Consider the following 20,905-nt stretch of genomic DNA (forward strand, 5'->3'; position numbering starts at 1 on the left):
ATTAATGGCCACTTAAAGGCTTCTTCCCACCACCGCTGATAGCTTACTAGTGGCAAGTGCTGTCCATAACAGAATGGCCTATTTTGGGCTGGGAGGATGGGGCTTCCCTCCTGTTAGGCACTCTGTGCCCAATGGAGTCAACCACCCCCAAAGTCTTCCAACCCTGTGGGTTCCCCCCCTGTTGACAGACTGAACTCGGCCCCTTCCCACCACCCCACCCCCCCTTGGCCAGTGCCTTATGACCTGGCCCCTGCGAAATCCTGGACTTATTTTGGTGTCCAGCTCCATGCCTTTAGGGACTTCTGTGGTCCCTGCAGTGAGTACTGCTTCTTGTGATGCTGGTAGGGCTAGGCTGATGACCATTTGTTTGGCAAGCAGCTCTTAGAGGTCAGTCTTGCTCCCAGATGGAGGCGGAAGTCCCATCCGAACCAATTAACAACCCAATGGCCCAATCTCTACGGGGCAACGCAGCCAAGCAGAGGCAGATTCGGCATCAACTTATCAGCTGGGGGCGGGGGTGGGGGGGCGGCAGTGCGGTGGGTGGTGGGGGTGCACCTCCATTCTGGTCTTGGTGTGGGGACATGAGCAGTAGAGTTTTGGATGATCTCAAACTTACTGGGGGTAGTCGTGGGAGACCAGTCAAGAGTGCATTGGAATAGTCAGGACTAGCGGTAACAAAAGCATGAAAGTTGGTTTCGTCAGCATATGGGCTGAAGTGAAGTCGAGTGATATTACGGACATGGAGCCAGATGATCTTGGTGATGGGTGGTTTTTTGGCTGGAAGTTCCTCTTGCAGACAAATATGACACCAAGATTGCGAACAGTCCAGTGCTGATTTTAAAATTCTCAACCTTGTTTTCAAATCCTTACATGGCCTCACCCTATCTCTGTAATCTCCTTTGTGCCCCACAATCTTCTGAGATATTTGCGTTCATATAATTATGGTCTCTTCAGCATTCCTGATTTTAATCGCTCCACCATCAGTGGACCTCCAGCTTTGGAATTCCCTCCCTAAATGTTCTCCTGGTTGTATGCATTGGGACGCTATTTGTCCTGTGTTTGAGATATTCGAATCTCATGCATGCACGAACCCCCTACCTGTACACTTTTACAGGTTTGCCAGCATCCCCCTCCCAAAGCTCTTACAATTTTGGCAGCACACCACCCCCTCCCTTACAGGTTCACAAACCCTCCACACCCCCTGTGCTTGGATGCCAAAGTATCCATTAATTTATTCCTTGCGTATTTGTCACCCTGCCAAGGAGAGGGATACTCAATCAGTGGCTAGGATGCTGAGCTTGTGGTAGGATGGAAGCCAATGGTTCAGTTTTCCCAGTCCTAGATGTTGAGGGGCAGGGGGAGGGTGGTGCAGTGCAGATGATGGTGGGGTGGTAGAGCTGGATTTCTTTTTTATATTCATTTATGGGATGTGGCTGACATCCCTAATTGCCCTTGAGTGGGTGGTGGTGAGCCACCTTCTTGAACCACTACAGTCCATGTGGCTCCTCAATATATATAGGAAGGGAGGTTGAAACCTCTCAAAGAGCAGCTGGGTGGTCTTCAGACACTCGGACAACTTCCACATTTTCCATAACAAAAATAAAAATACCTGGAAAAACTCAGCAGGTCTGGCAGCATCTGCGGAGAGGGACAGAGTTAACGTTTCGAGTCAGAAGAGTCATACGGACTCGAAACGTTAACTGTGTTGCTCTCCGCAGATGCTGCCAGACCTGCTGAGTTTTTCCAGGTATTTTTATTTTGGTTTTGGATTTCCAACATCCGCAATTTTTTGCTTTTATCTTCCACATTCTCCGTGTTGAGAATAGCACAAGTCTTTGTACCTTCCCGCTCGGGAACCTCACTAATCAGGTTAACCCGCTTGGGGTTAAACAATACATTAATAACAGTCGAAATGACAGTAGGAAAATGGAATGATATGCAGCTTCCTTAGGGATCAGGTGCTCCAAGGTCAGGGTGTGTGGGGAAGAATCTGCACTGACTTGAGCAGCAGCTCACTGCATGTCACGTGCTACAAATGAGACTTTCGGTCACGTGACCCGTGCTGTCAAAAGTACTTCCGGGTGATCGGCTCTTCCGGGCCTGCAGTGAGCGGCGCGCGGGTGGTTTGTGACACTGTTGTCGCCGTTGGTAAGTGAAGCTCCCCTGACAACAAGCGGAGGTGATACCGTACACAGAGGCACAGTAATATGATGGATATCATAGGGGTAGGGCATATTGAATTCTCATGGTGGCTGAAAAATTCATCATCTCGTCCCACTGAGTCCAGCGTCATTCCAGCTATTATGGGGGAGTGTATTATCATCCTGTCCACTTTTCCCCCTGTGATAGGGGATTGCATTGAGCAATCCTGCCCACTTTTCCCCCTGTGATAGGGGATTGCATTCAGTAATCCTGTCCACTTTTCCCCCTGTGATAGGGGATTGCATTCAGCAATCCTGTCCATTTTCCCCCCTGTGATAGCGACTTGCATTCAGTAATCCTGTCCACTTTTCCCACTGTGATAGGGGATTGCATTCAGTAATCCTGTCCACTTTCCCCCCTGTGATAGCGAATTGCATTCAGTAATCCTGTCCACTTTCCCCCCTGTGATAGCGAATTGCATTCAGTAATCCTGTCCACTTTTCCCACTGTGATACGGGATTGCATTCAGCAACCCTGTCCACTTTTCCCCCTGTGATAGGGGATTGCATTCACTAATCCTCTCCACTTTTCCCATTGTGATAGCGGATTGCATTCAGTAATCCTCACAATTTTCCCCCCTGTGATAGCGAATTGCATTCAGTAATCCTGTCCACTTTTCCCACTGTGATAGCGGATTGCATTCAATAATCCTGACAATTTTCCCCCCTGTGATATGGGATTGCATTCAGTAATCGTGTCCACTTTTCTCACTGTGATAGGGGATTGCATTCAGTAATCCTGTCCATTTTTCCCCCTGTGATAGGGGATTGCATTCAGTAATCCTGTCCATTTTTCCCACTGTGATAGGGGATTGCATTCAGTAATCCTGTCCACTTTTCCCACTGTGATAGGGGATTGCATTCAGCAATCCTGTCCACTTTTCCCCCTGTGATGGGGGATTGCATTCAATAATCCTGTCCATTTTTCCGACTGTGATAGGGGATTGCATTCAGTAATCCTGTCCATTTTTCCCACTGTGATAGGGGATTGCATTCAGTAATCCTGTCCACTTTTCCCACTGTGATAGGGGATTGCATTCAGCAATCCTGTCCACTTTTCCCCCTGTGATGGGGGATTGCATTCAATAATCCTGTCCATTTTTCATACTGTGATAGGGGATTGCATTCAGTAATCCTGTCCACTTTTCCCCCTGTGATAGGGGATTGCATTCAGTAATCTGGTCCAGCTTTACCGCTGTTTTGGGGATTGCATTCAGTAATCCTGTCCACTTTTCCCCCTGTGATAGGGGATTGCATTCAGTAATCCTGTCCACTTTTCCCCCTCTGTTAGGGGATTGCATTCAGTAATCCTGTCCACTTTTCCCACTGTGATAAGGGATTGCATTCAGTAATCCTGTCCACTTTTCCCCCTGTGTTAGAGGATTGCATTCAGTAATCCTGTCCACTTTTCCCACTGTGTTGGGGATTGCATTCAGCAATCCTATCCACTTTTCCCCCTGTGATAGGGGATTGCATTCAGTAATCCTGTCCACTTTTCCCCCTGTGATAGGGGATTGCATTCAGTAATCCTGTCCATTTTTCCCACAGTGATAGGGGATTGCATTCAGTAATCCTCTCCACTTTTCCCACTGTGATAGGGGATTGCATTCAGCAATTCTGTCCACTTTTCCCCCTGTGATAGGGGATTGCATTCAGTAATCCTGTTCACTTTTCCCATTGTGATAGCGGATTGCATTCAGTAATCCTGACAATTTTCCCCCCTGTGATAGCGAATTGCATTCAGTAATCCTGTCCACTTTTCCCACTGTGTTAGGGATTGCATTCAGCGATCCTGTCCACTTTTCCCTCTGTGATTGGGGATTGCATTCAGTAATCCTCTCCACTTTTCCCCCTGTGATAGGGGATTGCATTCAGTAATCCTGTTCACTTTTCCCACTGTGATAGCGGATTGCATTCTGTAATCCTGACAATTTTCCCCCCCTGTGATATGGGATTGCATTCAGTAATCCTGTCCACTTTTCCCCCTGTGACAGGGGAATGCATTCAGTAATCCTGTTCACTTTCCCCATTGTGATAGCGGATTGCATTCAGTAATCCTGACAATTTTCCCCCCTGTGATAGCGAATTGCATTCAGTAATCCTGTCCACTTTTCCCACTGTGTTAGGGATTGCATTCAGCAATCCTGTCCACTTTTCCCCCTGTGATTGGGGATTGCATTCAGTAATCCTCACCACTTTTCCCTCTGTGATAGGGGATTGCATTCAGTAATCCTGTTCACTTTTCCCACTGTGATAGCGGATTGCATTCAGTAATCCTGACAATTTTCCCCCCCTGTGATATGGGATTGCATTCAGTAATCTTGTCCACTTTTCTCACTGTGATAGGGGAATGCATTCAGTAATCCTGTCCATTTTTCCCACTGTGATAGAGGATTGCATACAGTAATCCTGTCCATGTTTCCCACTGTGTAGGGGATTGCATTCAGTATTCCTGTCCACTTTTCCCCCTGTGATAGGGGATTGCATTCAGTAATCCTGCCCACTTTTCCCACTGTGATAGAGGATTGCATACAGTAATCCTGTCCATTTTTCCCACTGTGTAGGGGATTGCATTCAGTAATCCTGTTCACTTTTCCCCCTGTGATAGGGGATTGCATTCAGTAATCCTGCCCACTTTTCCCACTGTGACAGGGGATTGCATTCAGTAATCCTCTCCACTTTTCCCCCTGTGATAGGGGATTGCATTCAGTAATCCTGCCCACTTTTCCCCCTGTGATAGGGGATTGCATTCAGTCATCCTGTCCATTTTTCCCTCTGTGATAGGGGATTGCATTCAGTAATCCTGTCCACTTTTCCCCCTGTGATAGGGGATTGCATTCAATAATCCTGTCCATTTTGCCGACTGTGATAGGGGGTGGCATTCAGTAATCCTGTCCATTTTTCCCACTGTGACAGGGGATTGCATTCAGTAATCCTCTCCACTTTTCCCCCTGTGACAGGGGATTGCATTCAGTAATCCTGTCCGCTTTTCCCCCTGTGATAGGGGATTGCATTCAGTAATCCTGTCCACTTTTCCCACTGTGTTAGGGATTGCATTCAGCAATCCTGTCCACTTTTCCCCCTGTGATAGGGGATTGCATTCAGTTATCCTGTCCACTTTTCCCACTGTGTTGGGGATTGCATTCAGTAATCCTGTCCACTTTTCCCCCTTTGATAGGGGATTACATTCAATAATCCTGTCCATTTTTCCTCCTGTGATAAGGGATTGCATTCAGTAATCCTGTCCACTTTTCCCCCTGTGATAGGGGATTGCATTCAGTAATCCTGCCCATTTTTCCCCCTGTGATAGGGGATTGCATTCTTTAATCCTGTCCATTTTTCCCCCTGTGATAGGGGATTACATTCAGTAATCCTGTCCACTTTTCCCACTGTGATAGGGGATTGCATTCAGCAATCCTGTCCACTTTTCCCCCTGTGATAGGGGATTGCATTCAGTAATCCTGTTCACTTTTCCCATTGTGATAGCGGATTGCATTCAGTAATCCTGACAATTTTCCCCCCTTTGATAGCGAATTGCATTCAGTAATCCTGTCCACTTTTCCCACTGTGTTAGGGATTGCATTCAGCAATCCTGTCCACTTTTCCCCCTGTGATTGGGGATTGCATTCAGTAATCCTATCCACTTTTCCCCCTGTGATAGGGGATTGCATTCAGTAATCCTGTTCACTTTTCCCACTGTGATAGCGGATTGCATTCAGTAATCCTGACAATTTTCCCCCCCTGTGATATGGGATTGCATTCAGTAATCCCCTCCAATTTTCTCACTGTGATAGGGGAATGCATTCAGTAATCCTGTCCATTTTTCCCACTGTGATAGGGGATTGCATTCAGTAATCCTGTCCATGTTTCCCACTGTGTAGGGGATTGCATTCAGTAATCCTGTCCACTTTTCCCCCTGTGATAGGGGATTGCATTCAGTAATCCTGCCCACTTTTCCCACTGTGTTGGGGAATGCATTCAGTAATCCTGTCCACTTTTCCCCCTGTGATAGGGGATTGCATTCAGTAATCCTGTTCACTTTTCCCCCTGTGATAGGGGATTGCATTCAGTAATCCTGTCCATTTTTCCCACTGTGATAGGGGATTGCATTCAGTAATCCTGTCCATTTTTCCCACTGTGTTAGGGGATTGCATTCAGTAATCCTGTCCATTTTTCCTCCTGTGATAAGGGATTGCATTCAATAATCCAGTCCACTTTCCCCCCTGTGATAGGGGATTGCATTCAATATTCCTGTCCATTTTTACGACTGTGATAGCGGATTGCATTCAGTAATCATGTCCACTTTTCCCACTGTGTTGGGGATTGCATTCAGTAATGCTTTCCACTTTTCCCCCTTTCATAGGGGATTGCATTCAGTAATCCTGTCCACTTTTCCCCCTGTGATGGGGGATTGCATTCAATAATCCTGTCCATTTTTCATACTGTGATAGGGGATTGCATTCAGTAATCCTGTCCACTTTTCCCCCTGTGATAGGGGATTGCATTCAGTAATCTGGTCCAGCTTTACCGCTGTTTTGGGGATTGCATTCAGTAATCCTGTCCACTTTTCCCCCTGTGATAGGGGATTGCATTCAGTAATCCTGTCCACTTTTCCCCCTCTGTTAGGGGATTGCATTCAGTAATCCTGTCCACTTTTCCCACTGTGATAAGGGATTGCATTCAGTAATCCTGTCCACTTTTCCCCCTGTGTTAGAGGATTGCATTCAGTAATCCTGTCCACTTTTCCCACTGTGTTGGGGATTGCATTCAGCAATCCTATCCACTTTTCCCCCTGTGATAGGGGATTGCATTCAGTAATCCTGTCCACTTTTCCCCCTGTGATAGGGGATTGCATTCAGTAATCCTGTCCATTTTTCCCACAGTGATAGGGGATTGCATTCAGTAATCCTCTCCACTTTTCCCACTGTGATAGGGGATTGCATTCAGCAATTCTGTCCACTTTTCCCCCTGTGATAGGGGATTGCATTCAGTAATCCTGTTCACTTTTCCCATTGTGATAGCGGATTGCATTCAGTAATCCTGACAATTTTCCCCCCTGTGATAGCGAATTGCATTCAGTAATCCTGTCCACTTTTCCCACTGTGTTAGGGATTGCATTCAGCGATCCTGTCCACTTTTCCCTCTGTGATTGGGGATTGCATTCAGTAATCCTCTCCACTTTTCCCCCTGTGATAGGGGATTGCATTCAGTAATCCTGTTCACTTTTCCCACTGTGATAGCGGATTGCATTCTGTAATCCTGACAATTTTCCCCCCCTGTGATATGGGATTGCATTCAGTAATCCTGTCCACTTTTCCCCCTGTGACAGGGGAATGCATTCAGTAATCCTGTTCACTTTCCCCATTGTGATAGCGGATTGCATTCAGTAATCCTGACAATTTTCCCCCCTGTGATAGCGAATTGCATTCAGTAATCCTGTCCACTTTTCCCACTGTGTTAGGGATTGCATTCAGCAATCCTGTCCACTTTTCCCCCTGTGATTGGGGATTGCATTCAGTAATCCTCACCACTTTTCCCTCTGTGATAGGGGATTGCATTCAGTAATCCTGTTCACTTTTCCCACTGTGATAGCGGATTGCATTCAGTAATCCTGACAATTTTCCCCCCCTGTGATATGGGATTGCATTCAGTAATCTTGTCCACTTTTCTCACTGTGATAGGGGAATGCATTCAGTAATCCTGTCCATTTTTCCCACTGTGATAGAGGATTGCATACAGTAATCCTGTCCATGTTTCCCACTGTGTAGGGGATTGCATTCAGTATTCCTGTCCACTTTTCCCCCTGTGATAGGGGATTGCATTCAGTAATCCTGCCCACTTTTCCCACTGTGATAGAGGATTGCATACAGTAATCCTGTCCATTTTTCCCACTGTGTAGGGGATTGCATTCAGTAATCCTGTTCACTTTTCCCCCTGTGATAGGGGATTGCATTCAGTAATCCTGCCCACTTTTCCCACTGTGACAGGGGATTGCATTCAGTAATCCTCTCCACTTTTCCCCCTGTGATAGGGGATTGCATTCAGTAATCCTGCCCACTTTTCCCCCTGTGATAGGGGATTGCATTCAGTCATCCTGTCCATTTTTCCCTCTGTGATAGGGGATTGCATTCAGTAATCCTGTCCACTTTTCCCCCTGTGATAGGGGATTGCATTCAATAATCCTGTCCATTTTGCCGACTGTGATAGGGGGTGGCATTCAGTAATCCTGTCCATTTTTCCCACTGTGACAGGGGATTGCATTCAGTAATCCTCTCCACTTTTCCCCCTGTGACAGGGGATTGCATTCAGTAATCCTGTCCGCTTTTCCCCCTGTGATAGGGGATTGCATTCAGTAATCCTGTCCACTTTTCCCACTGTGTTAGGGATTGCATTCAGCAATGCTGTCCACTTTTCCCCCTGTGATAGGGGATTGCATTCAGTTATCCTGTCCACTTTTCCCACTGTGTTGGGGATTGCATTCAGTAATCCTGTCCACTTTTCCCCCTTTGATAGGGGATTACATTCAATAATCCTGTCCATTTTTCCTCCTGTGATAAGGGATTGCATTCAGTAATCCTGTCCACTTTTCCCCCTGTGATAGGGGATTGCATTCAGTAATCCTGCCCATTTTTCCCCCTGTGATAGGGGATTGCATTCTTTAATCCTGTCCATTTTTCCCCCTGTGATAGGGGATTACATTCAGTAATCCTGTCCACTTTTCCCACTGTGATAGGGGATTGCATTCAGCAATCCTGTCCACTTTTCCCCCTGTGATAGGGGATTGCATTCAGTAATCCTGTTCACTTTTCCCATTGTGATAGCGGATTGCATTCAGTAATCCTGACAATTTTCCCCCCTTTGATAGCGAATTGCATTCAGTAATCCTGTCCACTTTTCCCACTGTGTTAGGGATTGCATTCAGCAATCCTGTCCACTTTTCCCCCTGTGATTGGGGATTGCATTCAGTAATCCTATCCACTTTTCCCCCTGTGATAGGGGATTGCATTCAGTAATCCTGTTCACTTTTCCCACTGTGATAGCGGATTGCATTCAGTAATCCTGACAATTTTCCCCCCCTGTGATATGGGATTGCATTCAGTAATCCCCTCCAATTTTCTCACTGTGATAGGGGAATGCATTCAGTAATCCTGTCCATTTTTCCCACTGTGATAGGGGATTGCATTCAGTAATCCTGTCCATGTTTCCCACTGTGTAGGGGATTGCATTCAGTAATCCTGTCCACTTTTCCCCCTGTGATAGGGGATTGCATTCAGTAATCCTGCCCACTTTTCCCACTGTGTTGGGGAATGCATTCAGTAATCCTGTCCACTTTTCCCCCTGTGATAGGGGATTGCATTCAGTAATCCTGTTCACTTTTCCCCCTGTGATAGGGGATTGCATTCAGTAATCCTGTCCATTTTTCCCACTGTGATAGGGGATTGCATTCAGTAATCCTGTCCATTTTTCCCACTGTGTTAGGGGATTGCATTCAGTAATCCTGTCCATTTTTCCTCCTGTGATAAGGGATTGCATTCAATAATCCAGTCCACTTTCCCCCCTGTGATAGGGGATTGCATTCAATATTCCTGTCCATTTTTACGACTGTGATAGCGGATTGCATTCAGTAATCATGTCCACTTTTCCCACTGTGTTGGGGATTGCATTCAGTAATGCTTTCCACTTTTCCCCCTTTCATAGGGGATTGCATTCAGTAATCCTGTCCACTTTTCCCCCTGTGATGGGGGATTGCATTCAATAATCCTGTCCATTTTTCATACTGTGATAGGGGATTGCATTCAGTAATCCTGTCCACTTTTCCCCCTGTGATAGGGGATTGCATTCAGCAATCCTGTCCACTTTTCCCGCTGTGATAGGGGATTGCATTCAGTAATCCTGTTCACTTTTCCCATTGTGATAGCGGATTGCATTCAGTAATCCTGACAATTTTCCGCCCCTGTGAAAGCGAATTGCATTCAGTAATCCTGTCCACTTTTCCCACTGTGTTAGGGATTGCATTCAGCAATCCTGTCCACTTTTCCCCCTGTGATTGGAGATTGCATTCAGTAATCCTCTCCACTTTTCCCCCTGTGATAGGGGATTGCATTCAGTAATCCTGTCCACTTTTCTCACTGTGATAGGGGAATGCATTCAGTAATCCTGTCCATTTTTCCGACTGTGATAGGGGATTGCATTCAGTAATCATGTCCACTTTTCCCACTGTGTTGGGGATTGCCTTCAGTAATCCTGTCCACTTTTCCCACTGTGATAGGGGGTGGCATTCAGTAAACCTGTCCATTTTCCCCACTGTGACAAGGGATTGCATTCAGTAATCCTCTCCACTTTTCCCCCTGTGATAGGGGATTGCATTCAGTAATCCTGTCCACTTTTCCCCCTATGATAGGGGATTGCATTCAGTCATCCTGTCCATTTTTCCCACTGTGATAGGGGATTGCATTCAGTAATCCTGTCGATTTTTCCCCCTGTGATAGGGGATTGCATTCAGTAATCCTGTCCATTTTTCCCACTGTTATAGGGGATTGCATTCAGTAATCCTGTCCACTTTTCCCACTGTGACAGGGGATTGCATTCAGCAATCCTGTCCACTTTTCCCCCTGTGATAGGGGATTGCATTCAGTAATCCTGTTCACTTTTCCCACTGTGATAGCGGATTGCATTCCGTAATCCTGACAATTTTCCCCCCCTGTGATATGGGATTGCATTCAGTAATCCTGTCCACTTTTCCCCCTGCGATAGGGGATTGCATTCAGTAATCCTGTTCACTTTTCCCACTGTGATAGCGGATTTGCATTCAGTAATCCTGACAATTTTCCCCCCTGTGATAGCGAATTGCATTCAGTAATCCTGTCCACTTTTCCCACTGTGTTAGGGATTGCATTCAGCAATCCTGTCCACTTTTCCCCCTGTGATTGGGGATTGCATTCAGTAATCCTCTCCACTTTTCCCCCTGTGATATGGGATTGCATTCAGTAATCCTCTCCAATTCTATGACTGTGATAGGGGAATGCATTCAGTAATCCTGTCCATTTTTCTGACTGTGATAGGGGATTGCATTCAGTAATCCTGTCCATGTTTCCCACTGTGTAGGGGATTGCATTCAGTAATCCTGTCCACTTTTCCCCCTGTGATAGGGGATTGCATTCAGTAATCCTGCCCACTTTTCCCACTGTGTTGGGGAATGCATTCAGTAATCCTGTCCACTTTTCCCCCTGTGATAGGGGATTGCATTCAGTAATCCTCATCACTTTTCCCCCTGTGATAGGGGATTGCATTCAGTAATCCTGTCCATTTTTCCCACTGTGTTAGGGGATTGCATTCAGTAATCCTGTCCATTTTTCCTCCTGTGATAAGGGATTGCATTCAATAATCCTGTCCACTTTCCCCCCTGTGATAGGGGATTGCATTCAATAATCCTGTCCATTTTTACGACTGTGATAGGGGATTGCATTCAGTAATCATGTCCACTTTTCCCACTGTGTTGGGGATTGCATTCAGTAATGCTTTCCACTTTTCCCCCTTTCATAGGGGATTGCATTCAGTAATCCTGTCCACTTTTCCCCCTGTGATAGGGGATTGCATTCTTTAATCCTGTCCATTTTTCCCACTGTGATAGGGGATTGCATTCAGCAATCCTGTCCACTTTTCCCACTGTGATAGGGGATTGCATTCAGCAATCCTGTCCACTTTTCCCGCTGTGATAGGGGATTGCATTCAGTAATCCTGTTCACTTTTCCCATTGTGATAGCGGATTGCATTCAGTAATCCTGACAATTTTCCCCCCCTGTGAAAGCGAATTGCATTCCGTAATCCTGTCCACTTTTCCCACTGTGTTAGGGATTGCATTCAGCAATCCTGTCCACTTTTCCCCCTGTGATTGGGGATTGCATTCAGTAATCCTGTCCACTTTTCCCCCTGTGATAGGGGATTGCATTCAGTAATCCTGTTCACTTTTCCCACTGTGATAGCGGATTGCATTCAGTAATCCTGACAATTTCCCCCCCGCTGTGATATGGGATTGCATTCAGTAATCCTGTCCACTTTTCTCACTGTGATAGGGGAATGCATTCAGTAATCCTGTCCATTTTTCCGACTGTGATAGGGGATTGCATTCAGTAATCATGTCCACTTTTCCCACTGTGTTGGGGATTGCATTCAGTAATCCTGTCCACTTTTCCCACTGTGATAGGGGGTGGCATTCAGTAAACCTGTCCATTTTTCCCACTGTGACAAGGGATTGCATTCAGTAATCCTCTCCACTTTTCCCCCTGTGATAGCGGATTGCATTCAGTAATCCTGTCCACTTTTCCCCCTATGATAGGGGATTGCATTCAGTCATCCTGTCCATTTTTCCCACTGTGATAGGGGATTGCATTCAGTAATCCTGTCGATTTTTCCCCCTGTGATAGGGGATTGCATTCAGTAATCCTGTCCATTTTTCCCACTGTTATAGGGGATTGCATTCAGTAATCCTGTCCACTTTTCCCACTGTGACAGGGGATTGCATTCAGCAATCCTGTCCACTTTTCCCCCTGTGATAGGGGATTGCATTCAGTAATCCTGTTCACTTTTCCCACTGTGATAGCGGATTGCATTCCGTAATCCTGACAATTTTCCCCCCCTGTGATATGGGATTGCATTCAGTAATCCTGTCCACTTTTCCCCCTGCGATAGGGGATTGCATTCAGTAATCCTGTTCACTTTTCCCACTGTGATAGCGGATTTGCATTCAGTAATCCTGACAATTTTCCCCCCTGTGATAGCGAATTGCATTCAGTAATCCTGTCCACTTTTCCCACTGTGTTAGGGATTGCATTCAGCAATCCTGTCCACTTTTCCCCCTGTGATTGGGGATTGCATTCAGTAATCCTCTCCACTTTTCCCCCTGTGATATGGGATTGCATTCAGTAATCCTCTCCAATTTTCTGACTGTGATAGGGGAATGCATTCAGTAATCCTGTCCATTTTTCCCACTGTGATAGGGGATTGCATTCAGTAATCCTGTCCATGTTTCCCACTCTGTAGGGGATTGCATTCAGTAATCCTGTCCACTTTTCCCCCTGTGATAGGGGATTGCATTCAGTAATCCTGCCCACTTTTCCCACTGTGTTGGGGAATGCATTCAGTAATCCTGTCCACTTTTCCCCCTGTGATAGGGGATTGCATTCAGTAATCCTGTTCACTTTTCCCCCTGTGATAGGGGATTGCATTCAGTAATCCTGTCCATTTTTCCCACTGTGATAGAGGATTGCATTCAGTAATCCTGTCCATTTTTCCCACTGTGTTAGGGGATTGCATTCAGTAATCCTGTCCATTTTTCCTCCTGTGATAAGGGATTGCATTCAATAATCCAGTCCACTTTCCCCCCTGTGATAGGTGATTGCATTCAATAATCCTGTCCATTTTTACGACTGTGATAGGGGATTGCATTCAGTAATCATGTCCACTTTTCCCACTGTGTTGGGGATTGCATTCAGTAATCCTTTCCACTTTTCCCCCTTTCATAGGGGATTGCATTCAGTAATCCTGTCCACTTTTCCCCCTGTGATAGGGGATTGCATTCTTTAATCCTGTCCATTTTTCCCACTGTGATAGGGGATTGCATTCAGTAATCCTGTCCACTTTTCCCACTGTGATAGGGGATTGCATTCAGCAATCCTGTCCACTTTTCCCGCTGTGATAGGGGATTGCATTCAGTAATCCTGTTCACTTTTCCCATTGTGATAGCGGATTGCATTCAGTAATCCTGACAATTTTCCCCCCCTGTGAAAGCGAATTGCATTCCGTAATCCTGTCCACTTTTCCCACTGTGTTAGGGATTGCATTCAGCAATCCTGTCCACTTTTCCCCCTGTGATTGGGGATTGCATTCAGTAATCCTGTCCACTTTTCCCCCTGTGATAGGGGATTGCATTCAGTAATCCTGTTCACTTTTCCCATTGTGATAGCGGATTGCATTCAGTAATCCTGACAATTTCCCCCCCGCTGTGATATGGGATTGCATTCAGTAATCCTGTCCACTTTTCTCACTGTGATAGGGGAATGCATTCAGTAATCCTGTCCATTTTTCCGACTGTGATAGGGGATTGCATTCAGTAATCATGTCCACTTTTCCCACTGTGTTGGGGATTGCATTCAGTAATCCTGTCCACTTTTCCCACTGTGATAGGGGATGGCATTCAGTAAACCTGTCCATTTTTCCCACTGTGACAAGGGATTGCATTCAGTATTCCTCTCCACTTTTCCCCCTGTGATAGGGGATTGCATTCAGTAATCCTGTCCACTTTTCCCCCTATGATAGGGGATTGCATTCAGTCATCCTGTCCATTTTTCCCACTGTGATAGGGGATTGCATTCAGTAATCCTGTCGATTTTTCCCCCTGTGATAGGGGATTGCATTCAGTAATCCTGTCCATTTTTCCCACTGTTATAGGGGATTGCATTCAGTAATCCTGTCCACTTTTCCCACTGTGACAGGGGATTGCATTCAGCAATCCTGTCCACTTTTCCCCCTGTGATAGGGGATTGCATTCAGTAATCCTGTTCACTTTTCCCTCTGTGATAGCGGATTGCATTCCGTAATCCTGACAATTTTCCCCCCCTGTGATATGGGATTGCATTCAGTAATCCTGTCCACTTTTCCCCCTGCGATAGGGGATTGCATTCAGTAATCCTGTTCACTTTTCCCACTGTGATAGCGGATTTGCATTCAGTAATCCTGACAATTTTCCCCCCTGTGATAGCGAATTGCATTCAGTAATCCTGTCCACTTTTCCCACTGTGTTAGGGATTGCATTCAGCAATCCTGTCCACTTTTCCCCCTGTGATTGGGGATTGCATTCAGTAATCCTCTCCACTTTTCCCCCTGTGATATGGGATTGCATTCAGTAATCCTCTCCAATTTTCTGACTGTGATAGGGGAATGCATTCAGTAATCCTGTCCATTTTTCCCACTGTGATAGGGGATTGCATTCAGTAATCCTGTCCATGTTTCCCACTGTGTAGGGGATTGCATTCAGTAATCCTGTCCACTTTTCCCCCTGTGATAGGGGATTGCATTCAGTAATCCTGCCCACTTTTCCCACTGTGTTGGGGAATGCATTCAGTAATCCTGTCCACTTTTCCCCCTGTGATAGGGGATTGCATTCAGTAATCCTGTTCACTTTTCCCCCTGTGATAGGGGATTGCATTCAGTAATCCTGTCCATTTTTCCCACTGTGATAGGGGATTGCATTCAGTAATCCTGTCCATTTTTCCCACTGTGTTAGGGGATTGCATTCAGTAATCCTGTCCATTTTTCCTCCTGTGATAAGGGATTGCATTCAATAATCCAGTCCACTTTCCCCCCTGTGATAGGTGATTGCATTCAATAATCCTGTCCATTTTTACGACTGTGATAGGGGATTGCATTCAGTAATCATGTCCACTTTTCCCACTGTGTTGGGGATTGCATTCAGTAATCCTTTCCACTTTTCCCCCTTTCATAGGGGATTGCATTCAGTAATCCTGTCCACTTTTCCCCCTGTGATAGGGGATTGCATTCAGTAATCATGTCCACTTTTCCCACTGTGTTGGGGATTGCATTCAGTAATCCTGTCCACTTTTCCCACTGTGATAGGGGGTGGCATTCAGTAAACCTGTCCATTTTTCCCACTGTGACAAGGGATTGCATTCAGTAATCCTCTCCACTTTTCCCCCTGTGATAGGGGATTGCATTCAGTAATCCTGTCCACTTTTCCCCCTATGATAGGGGATTGCATTCAGTCATCCTGTCCATTTTTCCCACTGTGATAGGGGATTGCATTCAGTAATCCTGTCGATTTTTCACCCTGTGATAGGGGATTGCATTCAGTAATCCTGTTCACTTCTCCCACTGTGATAGCGGATTGCATTCAGTAATCCTGACAATTTCCCCCTTTGATAGGGGATTGCCTTCAGTAATCCTCTCCACTTTTCCCCCTGTGATAGGGGATTGCATTCAGTAATCCTGTCCACTTTTCCCCCTGTGATAGGGGATTGCATTCAGTAATCCCGTCCACTTTTCCCCCTATGATAGGGGATTGCATTCAGTCATCCTGTCCATTTTTCCCACTGTGATAGGGGATTGCATTCAGTAATCCTGTTCACTTTTCCCCCTGTGATAGGGGATTGCATTCAATAATCCTGTCCATTTTTCCGACTGTGATAGGGGGTGGCATTCAGTAATCCTGTCCATTTTTCCCACTGTGACAGGGGATTGCCTTCAGTAATCCTCTCCACTTTTCCCCCTGTGATAGGGGATTGCATTCAGTAATCCTGTCCACTTTTCCCCCTGTGATAGGGGATTGCATTCAGTAATCCCGTCCACTTTTCCCACTGTGTTAGGGATTGCATTCAGCAATCCTGTCCACTTTTCCCCTTGTGACAGAGGATTGTATTCAGTTATCCTCTCCACTTTTCCCCCTGTGATAGGGGATTGCATTCAGTAATCCTGTCCACTTTTCCCACTGTGCTGGGGATTGCATTCAGTAATCCTGTCCACTTTTCCCCCTTTGATAGGGGATTGCATTCAGTAATCCTGTCCACTTTTCCCACTGTGATAGGGGGTGGCATTCAGTAATCCTGTCCATTTTTCCGACTGTGACAGGGGATTGCATTCAGTAATCCTGTCCACTTTTCCCCCTGTGATAGTGGATTGCATTTTGTAATCCTGTCCATTTTCCCCACTGTGATAGGGGATTGCATTCAGTAATCCTGTCCACTTTTCCCCCTTTGATAGGGGATTGCTTTCAGTAATCCTGTCCACTTTTCCCACTGTGATAGGGGGTGGCATTCAGTAATCCTGTCCATTTTTCCCACTGTGACAGGGGATTGCATTCAGTAATCCTGTCCACTTTTCCTTCTTTGATTGGGGATTGCATTCAGTAATCCTGTCCACTTTTCCCACTGTGATAGGGGGTGGCATTCAGTAATCCTGTCCATTTTTCCCACTGTGACAGGGGATTGCATTCAGTAATCCTGTCCACGTTTCCCCCTGTGATAGGGGATTGCATTTTGTAATCCTGTCCATTTTCCCCTCTGTGATAGGGGATTGCATTCAGTAATCCTGTCCACTTTTCCCCCTTTGATAGGGGATTGCATTCACTAATCCTGTCCACTTTTCCCACTGTGTTAGGGATTGCATTCAGCAATCCTGTTCACTTTTCCCCCTGTGGTAGGGGATTGCATTCAGTTATCCTCTCCACTTTTCCCCCTGTGATTGGGGATTGCATTCAGTAATCCTCTCCACTTTTCCCACCGTGTTGGGGATTGCATTCAGTAATCCTGTCCACTTTTCCCCCTTTGATAGGGGATTGCATTCAGTATACCTGTCCACTTTTCCCACTGTGATAGGGGGTGGCAGTCAGTAATCCTGTCCATTTTTCTCACTGTGACAGTGGATTGCATTCAGTAATCCTCTCCACTTTTCCCCCTTTGATAGGGGATTGCATTCAGTAATCCTGTCCACTTTTCCCCCTGTGATAGGGGATTGCATTCAGTAATCCTGTTCATTTTCCCCACTGTGTTAGGGGATTGCATTCAGTCATCCTGTCCATTTTTCCCAATGTGATAGGGGATTGCATTCAGTAATCCTGTCCACTTTTCCCCCTGTGATAGGGGATTGCATTCAGTAATCCTGTCCACTTTTCCCCCTGTGATGGGGGATTGCATTCAGTAATCCTGTCCACTTTTCCCCCTGTGATAGGGGATTGCATTCAGTAATCCTGTTCATTTTCCCCACTGTTTTAGGGGATTGCATTCAGTCATCCTGTCCATTTTTCCCACTGTGATAGGGGATTGCATTCAGTAATCCTGTTCACTTTTCCCCCTTTGATAGGGGATTGCATTCAGTAATCCTGTCTACTTTTCCCACTGTGATAGGGGATTGCATTCAGTAATCCTGTCCAATTTTCCCACTGTGTTGGGGATTGCATTCAGTAATCCTGTCCACTTTTCCCCCTTTGATAGGGGATTGCATTCAGTAATACTGTCCACTTTTCCCTCTGTGATAGAGGGTGGCATTCAGTAATCCTGTCCATTTTTCCCACTGTGACAGAGGATTGCATTCAGTATCCTGTTCACTTTTGCCCCTGTGATAGGGGATTGCATTTTCTAATCCTGTTCACTTTCCCCACTGTGATAGGGGATTGCATTCAGTAATCCTGTCCACTTTTCCCCCTTTGATAGGATTACTGAATGCAATCCCCTGTCCACTTTTCCCACTGTGAAAGGGGGTAGCATTCAGTAATCCTGTCCATTTTTCCCACTGTGACAGGGGATTGCATTCAGTAATCCTGTCCGCTTTTCCCCCTGTGATAGTGGATTGCATTTTGTAATCCTGTCCATTTTCCCCACTGTGATAGGGTATTGCATTCAGTAATCCTGTCCACTTTTCCCCCTTTGATAGGGGATTGCTTTCAGTAATCCTGTCCACTTTTCCCACTGTGATAGGGGGTGGCATTCAGTAATCCTGTCCATTTTTGCCACTGTGACAGGGGATTGCATTCAGTAATCCTGTCCACTTTTTCCCCTGTGATCGGGGATTGCATTTTGTAATCCTGTCCATTTTCCCCACTGTGATAGGGGATTGCATTCAGTAATCCTGTCCACTTTTCCCCCTTTGATAGGGGATTGCATTCAGTAATCCTGTCCACTTTTCCCACTGTGATAGGGGGTGGCATTCAGTAATCCTGTCCATTTTTCCCACTGTGACAGGGGATTGCATTCAGTATTCCTGTCCTCTTTTCCCCCTGTGATAGGGGATTGCATTTTGTAATCCTGTCCATTTTCCCCACTGTAATAGGGGATTGCATTCAGTAATCCTGTCCACTTTTCCCCCAAGATAGGGGATTGCATTCAGTAATCCTGTCCACTTTTCCCCGTGATTGGGGATTGCATTCAGTCATCCTGTCCATTTTTCCCACTGTGATAGGGGATTGCATTCAGTAATCCTGTCCACTTTTCCCCCTGTGATAGGGGACTGCATTCAATAATCCTGTCCATTTTTCCAACTATGATAGGGGGTGGCATTCAGTAATCCTGTCCATTTTTCCCACTGTGACAGGGGATTGCCTTCAGTAATCCTCTCCACTTTTCCCCCTGTGATAGGGGATTGCATTCAGTAATCCTGTCCACTTTTCCCCCTCTGATAGGGGATTGCATTCAGTAATCCTGTCCACTTTTCCCACTGTGTTAGGGATTGCATTCAGCAATCCTGTCCACTTTTCCCCTTGTGATAGGGGATTGCATTCAGTTATCCTCTCCACTTTTCCCCCTGTGATAGGGGATTGCATTCAGTAATCCTGTCCATTTTTCCCCCTTTGATAGGGGATTGCATTCAGTAATCCTGTCCACTTTTCCCACTATGATAGGGGGTGGCATTCAGTAATCCTGTCCATTTTTCCGACTGTGACAGGGGATTGCATTCAGTAATCCTCTCCACTTTTCCCCCTGTGATAGGGGTTTGCATTCAGTAATCCTGTCCACTTTTCCCACTGTGTTGGGGATTGCATTCAGTAATCGTGTTCATTTTCCCCACTCTGTTAGGGGATTGCATTCAGTCATCCTGTCCATTTTTCCCACTGTGATAGGGGATTGCATTCAGTAATCCTGTCCACTTTTCCCCCTGTGATTGGGGATTGCATTCAGTAATCCTGTCCATTTTTCCCCCTGTGATAAGGGATTGCATTCAGTAATCCGGTCCACTTTACCCCCTGTGATAGGGGATTGCATTCAGTAATCCTGTCCATTTTTCCGACTGTGATAGGGGATTGCATTCAGTAATCCTGTCCACTTTTCCCACTGTGTTGGGGATTGCGTTCAGTAATCCTGTCTACTTTTCCCCCTTTGATAGGGGATTGCATTCAGTAAACCTGTCCCCTTTTCCCACTGTGATAGGGGGTGGCATTCAGTAATCCTGTCCATTTTTCCCACTGTGATAGGGGATTGCATTCAGTAATCCTGTCCACTTTTCCCCCTGTGATAGGGGATTGCATTTTGTAATCCTGTGCATTTTCCCCACTGTGATAGGGGATTGCATTCAGTAATCCTGTCCACTTTTCCCCCTTTGATAGCTGATTGCATTCACTCATCCTGTCCACTTTTCCCACTGTGATAGGGGGTGGCATTCAGTAATCCTGTCCATTTTTCCCACTGTGTTGGGGATTGCATTCAGTAATCCTGTCCACTTTTCCCCCTTTGATAGGGGATTGGATTCAGTAATCCTGTCCACTTTTCCCACTGTGAAAGAGGGTGGCATTCAGTAATTCTGTCCATTTTTCCCACTGTGACAGGGGATTGCATTCAGTAATCCTGTCCACTTTTCCCCCTTTGATAGGGGATTGCATTTTGTTATCCTGTCCCCTTTCCCCACTGTGATAGGGGATTGCATTCAGTAATCCTGTCCACTTTTCCCCCTTTGATAGGGGATTGCATTCAGTAATCCTGTCCACTTTTCCCCCTGTGATCGGGGATTGCATTTTGTAATCCTGTCCATTTTCCCCACTGTGATAGGGGATTGCATTCAGTAAATCTGTCCACTTTTCCCCCTTTGATAGGGGATTGCATTCAGTAATCCTGTCCACTTTTCCCACTGTGATAGGGGGTAGCATTCAGTAATCGTGTCCATTTTTTCCACTGTGACAGGGGATTGCATTCAGTAATCCTGTCCAC

At 46.0% G+C, this 20,905-nt stretch overlaps 1 protein-coding gene across 2 annotated transcripts in view; it reads left to right on the forward strand.

The window, feature by feature from the left end:
• The first annotated feature begins 2,073 nt into the window (after positions 1–2,073).
• Positions 2,074–20,905, forward strand: part of ercc6l2 (excision repair cross-complementation group 6-like 2) — a 154,698-nt gene continuing 135,866 nt past the window's right edge. For both annotated transcript variants that reach the window (XM_078568432.1, XM_078568440.1), the window contains exon 1: positions 2,074–2,148. The gene's annotated coding sequence lies outside the window, so the exon portion shown is untranslated. The remainder of the gene's footprint in view (positions 2,149–20,905) is intronic.

Source organism: Cetorhinus maximus, chromosome 2, assembly GCF_964194155.1.
Source record: "Cetorhinus maximus chromosome 2, sCetMax3.hap1.1, whole genome shotgun sequence".
NCBI lineage: Eukaryota > Metazoa > Chordata > Chondrichthyes > Lamniformes > Cetorhinidae > Cetorhinus > Cetorhinus maximus.